The following is a 6,254-nucleotide window of genomic DNA, read 5'->3' as shown; positions in this document are numbered from 1 at the left end:
TAGGTGTGTACCTGCGCATGTGTGTTAAAAAGGTACTCATCCCCATCTCATCACATCTGCATTTCTTTGCAGTGGGAAATGACCTTGCCCTTGGTTAGAGTGAATCTTTCTTATCAGGTCCTCATCATCAGTAATCATACCCTGACCTAGAATGACAATGAGACGAGTGCCAGGACTGACTGTGGATGGCCGTGGGTAGGCCCGTCGCTTCGATTTGGTTCTGTCTTCTTGTGGAAATCTGGATTACTTTCGAAAAGTCTTTTTTTAGTTTTAATCCTGAACTTGAACTGAATTCCCTGTTGTACAGTGTTTTGAGATCATGTCTTAGGGTGATATTGCACTTGAAATAAAATAATATTGAATTGAATTACGAAAAAAAGGTCAAGCAGCAGCGACATGTGGAGCTCTGTGTGTTCATTAAGGTGGTATTTGGAGAGATTATTGTTATGAAAGATTTATGAATGATGTTGACATGACATGTTGTTTACAGTTCTAGTTAAAAAGAGTTCAAAGAAACTGATTTTTTAGTTTTATATTTCTCTCACTCAGCTACTTCTCCTCTCTCTTCTATTCTTGTTTATTTTTCCCGTTGATGTCTCTCTCTCTCTCTCTCTCTTTCTCTCTGTCTCTTTCTCTCAATCTCCCTTTGTCTGCATTATTGGCCACCCACTGTGTCTTCTTTGCTTCTCTTCATCCTCTCTACCTACCCTCTAGCTGTGACAATGCTAATTCCGCATGCACTACCAAGGTCACTGTGTGCAAATGAACACCGTTGATAACAGGCAGCGTTTTTATTGAAAATCATTTAATTGAATTTGATTTGTGCCACTAGCGTTAACTCTGTAGAGGCATCAAACTCTCACTAGTGAGGGAGACTGGGGGATCTCCAAATAGACATTCTGCGCTGAAATGTTACCTTGATAAAGGCTTTTTTTCTAGGACTAGTGCTCTCCAGAGTCCGTTCCAGCTGTGTAGGATCTCTAAACATTCTCTCATGGGCGTCTATGCATAATACTTCTCGTTATTCTGAGACTGGTCGTTCCATCTGAAAGATACATTGCGTGCAAAGTTACAATGTAGAATAGCAGTGAAGGGAGGAACAAGATTGGAAAAAAGAAGTAATGGACTACAACCACGGTGACCACTTTCTCTTATTTTTTAAAGAACTCTGTGTGCGTTTCACCCCCTTTTTTTTCCCCATCTCTCCTCATTGTCCCTTGCTCCTCCTATCCCTCCTCAGGTGTCATAACTTTAATTTACAGACTCTCCAGGGGATTGTCTTGATTCTTCTCTCTATGCTCTGCTTAATCACACCTCAACAATAGAGGACAGAGGGAAAAAAAATTAGCCAGATCCAGAATTATTGTGGCAAGCACCTCCAACCAACAGCTAATAAAACGTACGCTTCCTCTGCAGGCTGCTGTACTTGTACTACATTATTTGTCAAATTGTGTTTACATTCACTTTGCAATCGGTGTGACCGGAACTGTGTGGAAATGCTGTCAGTTGCTTTTTTAAATTGCGACACACAATAGTAGAGGGGTATTTTTGTCTTGTCTTGCCCTTGTCTGATTCTTTTTTTTTTTTTTTTTTAAGTAGAAAGGCGGCAAATTCTGGAAAATCGCTCAAGGTCGTCCACTCCACTTGTTGATTGCAAGGACTTTTGTAAGGTGAACTGTGTCTAAGCACACTAAACAAATAACATCTCAGTTGATGTGATCACAAGTAGACGCCTCAAATATACAGTACGTATTATCGGAGCTGCAAAAATTAACAAAATACTGCTAGGGTTTGATAGTATTTATTCAAATCAAGTATATCCATTTTACTCATCAAATGAAAATCCTTTAAATACCAAGGGACTTTGTTTGAGGGACATGGAAGAAAGTCTTAGTTTTTAGTGGCGAGGATCTCAGGATAAAAATTAGTATGATGCACATTAGTGTCTTGGTTTTAAATGTACGGAATATTAGAGGTCAACCGATTTTTTTTCTCTGGCCAATGCCGATGTTTAGAAATCAGGGTCAGTAGATGGCCGATAAATGCCGCCGATTTGTTTTGGCTGATATGTGCATGTTTTTAAACCTCCAATTGAAAGATAAAATGTTACAATCAATTACTAATAATTACTTAAGATCTACAACATTTTTCAACAAAAAACATTCATTGAACACTTCACCAATCTGCAGTCGGATACTGAAATTGAAAATGTATAATGTGAACACATATATGGGGGCGGCTGTGACTCAGTGGTAGAGCGGTGGCCTGCCAACTGGAAGGTTGGTGGTTCAATCCCCGGCCCTGCAGTCCCATGTCAAAGTGTCCTTGGGCAAGACACTGAACCCTGAGTTGCCCCAGATGCGCCATCGGAGTGTAAATGCGTTTGAGTGTTTATCTGATGAGCAGGTGGCAGCCTCGGCCATGGCGTATGAATATGTGTGAATGTTGAATGGTTCCTGTATGATGTAAAAGCGCTTTGAGTAGTTGTTAAGACTAGAAAAGCACTACATAAATACAGCCCATATAATGTATATTATTATATTAATTAAACAAAACAGGTGGGAAGAAAACTTTGTCATATCAACTTTTCAATGAAAAAATAAAGTTTAATACATTTAGCAACGTTTATCTAACTTCTGAAAACACAAATCTGCAAACTTTCATAAATAAAATAAATTATCAATTTTCACGATACAAACAGTGGCAACCGGCAGCATTTCTTTATTTTAGGTCTAAATAAACTTGAACACTTGAACACAAAAAAAATCTTAGTGGATCTTCACTCCTGCCATGGCTACTTAAACATTTTAACAACCCGAGGCTGCCCGCAGATGCGCCTGCCTATTAATCGGCTTGATATACTGCCTATCTTCAGGCAGTGGTGGCCTAATGGTTTGAGAAGAGAGCTTGTGACCGGGAGAATAAACAGGATCAGATCTGGGTGGGTAAAGTGAAAGAGCAGCACTCTTGTCCCGCCCTCATTACCACCACTGAGCGTGCCCTTGAGCAAGGCCCTTGACCTCCAACCGCTCCAGCAGATCAGACTGTGGTTGTACCGGGCAGCTTCCAGGTATGACTGTGTGTAACTGTGGGAATGTGATCAGGGCGTTTCTGCAAAACAGAGGCTCCCTCTCAGTAAACCTCCCTTGAATCAATAAAGGGGGGGGGGGAACGGCAGATGCAAAAAATGCCAAAAATGGGCCAATTAATTTGCCGAGAAACCTCGTTCATCATCACCCTGGTTACCTTGTTATAACATTAACCAGCTTCCTGAGAGAACAGGTGTGTCTTGAGTCCTCAGCTTATTTCATTATTTCATTGTCAACAGTTGAGAATGAACACAGTTTGGTTTTTGGGATTAATTGATTAGTTTTAAATTAATCACCAACTATTTTGATAATTGATTAGTCGGTATGAGTATTTTTTTTAAGACGAGTAAAAATAATTTTGATTCCAGCTTCTTAAATGTGAATATTTTCTAGTTTATTCTCTCCTCTGTGACACTCAATTGAATATCTTTTGAGTTATGGACATAACAAGACATTTGAGGATGTCCTCTTGGGCTTTTGGGAAACACTTATCCACATTTTTCACCATTTTCTGACAATTTATGGATCAAACAACTAATCAAAAAAGTATTCAATAGATTAATTGACTGTAAAAATAATCATTAGTTGCAGCCCTGCTTTCTGGTTGCCTGAACTCTTTAGCTTTTCCATCTGATCACCGGTAATGGAAAACAGTAGAATTCATGGATTGCATTACTGAAGTTTCCTGGTATTTTAGCTTGCATAGCCATAACCCGGATAACGATTTATCTAGATTTCTTTTAGTCAGAATATAATGTTTAAATGCAAGATATAACCAGGATATTCCAAAAACCTTCTTAGAACCAGAATGCTTTTATGCATTCAGTGTCGGGCGATCAGTCATTCCACCTTTTTAGTTAAGGCCGAAATATCTCAACAATTATCTACAGTAATGCAATGCCATAAAGTTGTGTACAGATTTCCATGGTCCACAGTAGGGATGTAACAATTACTGGTGTAACGGTATACCACGATAAAAATGTTGACGATAACAATTACCATGGCTTCAGACTTAGTCTTCTAAGAGGACTAAGTCTGGAGCATAGGCATATTTTGGTTATTATAAAAATGCCGAAGGACAGTTGATTGAAGATAGTTATCCTGTATGCAGAACGTGCAGGAAAAAAGTTGCTGCTAAAGGCATTGAACACACTTTTAAAAATACCGCGATAATATTGAAAACCGTGATAATTTTGGTCACCTTAACCGTGAGGTTAAATTTTCATACTGTTGCATCCCTAGTCCAAAGAGGATGAAACCTGCTGATTTTGGTGATCCCTTAACTTTTTCTAGAGCACTACCATGAGGTTGACATTTGGGGTTTTGATATAAGTCTTCATAAGTATTAGATGGATTTTTATAAAATGTGATACAGACATCCAGCTGATCCCTTAACAATCCATACAGCACCATTATCAGTTCCAAATTCAAATTTTGCTCATGACCAAATACCTGCAAAACTAATCCACCTTAGGTTTACTTTATGTTCGTGCAAATTATGCTAACATGCTAAGCTACGATGGTGACGATGGAATACATTATACCTTCTGAGCATCAGCATGCTGGCATTGTTCTAGCTCTCAGGGTCACGGATGCATATAAACTCATACATAGTATAGTGTAAACACAGCACACCACCCAGGCTCTGCATGTGTAAAGGAAACCCTCAGAAACTTAGTAAAAACTGCATTTTGGCTTTCCTGCTGCCAGTTCCCCCCCTGGCAAGGCAGCGTCTTACTGTGTCACTGTGACTGCTCTCTCTTTGCCATGTGGCCTCTGCAGCTGTTGTTTTTGGCGTAGGCAAAGGCTCCTGTGCTATCTTTCAGAGTACACCCATGAAGTTACAGATTCATTTTTTGTGAACTTTGGCGTGCCTCACTGACTCAGACTGTTTTTCACTGTCCAAGATCAAGAAAGTGTGTCCTTTGTTTGACTATATGCTGATATGTTCAGCTAGGCATTTGTCTAGCTGCCCTGCCATGGATCGGTTCAACCTGGGTCCTCACATCTTTGTTGTGTTGTGATGTAGAGCATGATAAGTTGAAACGGAACTCCTTTAACACTAACAGCCATTATGCTTCCCTTTTTGAATGGAAATGCATTTGGCAAGATTTTTTTTTTCCATTCAGCTGCATCTGTTGTTATTTTTTAGACTTAATGTGGAGTATAATCAGAGGCTTCTTCAGTAAACACATTTGACAGGAATTGCAAGGCTACTGGCTAGAAGGTGAGTCCTCCGCGGGATATAGCAAGTCTGTCCACTGACTATTTTACCACTGACAGTAACTTACTGCCCACTACCACTCCCAGAAACTTTCCATTGACTCTTGGGCATGGATTTATCTGTGTAACACTGAAAACAACCTTGTAGAGGTTGTCCATTAAGACAGAACACAGAGGAGCTTGACCTGGAGGAGTCAGTGGGAGGACATCCCTGACACACACATTGCAATTCTCTTTGAGTAATCTGCTGTAGCTACTGATCAATTAATGGCCCCTGCCTGTGATTTTTGGGTCCTGTCAGTCTGCTATAGATTCCCCATTAGTCACGAGGGCCAGTGAATAGCCAGGTCCTTTCTCTGGATTTCCCTATGACCAACTGCCCGGCATTAGTCAAGAACCCAACAATCTGCAGGTCACAAAGGAAGGGAGGTCAAGGAGATCCAGCTCTAACAACAGAGAACAACACCACCATCCGCATGGATGTAGGAATGAATGAATGAATGCATCAATGTAGACCTTCTGCTTCTTGTTTGTTGTTGTTGTTTTTTTATTAACTCTTTCCAGACCAGGACATATTTTCCAATTGGTTGTTTTGTCAGACCAACAGTCCAAATCCCATTGATAGTCAATATGCAATGATAGACAAAGGCAGAGCTTCAGATAATGCAGTTTTTGCACAATAAATCCCTTCTCAATAGTTTTTGAGTACCAACCAAAATGCATGTGCTAACTGCTTGATCAGATGCTGGCTTTCTTACTTAATCTTTGATCAGATTCTTTTCTGATCTACCATAATAAGGAAACATTTCTGTAGACTATATTTTATTAATGGACAATTCCGGTCAATTCAACACGTAGCTCTGTTTTTTGTACATTTGGAGTGGTGCCAGTAGAGAGAAAAACGAAAACAGTCGGTGCTGCCTACACCGTGTTATCCTCCTG

General features: G+C 39.9%; 1 protein-coding gene and 1 long non-coding RNA gene across 6 annotated transcripts in view; one reads left to right on the top strand and one right to left on the bottom strand.

The window, feature by feature from the left end:
- The window catches only part of sdk2b (sidekick cell adhesion molecule 2b), a 257,788-nt gene that overhangs the window by 192,818 nt on the left and 58,716 nt on the right, over nucleotides 1–6,254 (top strand). The gene's annotated exons all lie outside the window — the stretch shown is intronic.
- Nucleotides 1–6,254, bottom strand: part of LOC116671065 (uncharacterized) — a 24,015-nt gene that overhangs the window by 6,927 nt on the left and 10,834 nt on the right. Inside the window, exon 3 of the long non-coding RNA XR_004327181.1 lies at nucleotides 248–258. This is a non-coding gene — a long non-coding RNA (uncharacterized LOC116671065). The remainder of the gene's footprint in view (nucleotides 1–247; nucleotides 259–6,254) is intronic.

The sequence above is a fragment of the Etheostoma spectabile genome, chromosome 21 (genome assembly GCF_008692095.1).
Source record: "Etheostoma spectabile isolate EspeVRDwgs_2016 chromosome 21, UIUC_Espe_1.0, whole genome shotgun sequence".
Taxonomy (NCBI): domain Eukaryota; kingdom Metazoa; phylum Chordata; class Actinopteri; order Perciformes; family Percidae; genus Etheostoma; species Etheostoma spectabile.
Note: the sequence above shows the minus strand (reverse complement) of the source record. Positions and strands in the feature narration are given on the sequence as shown.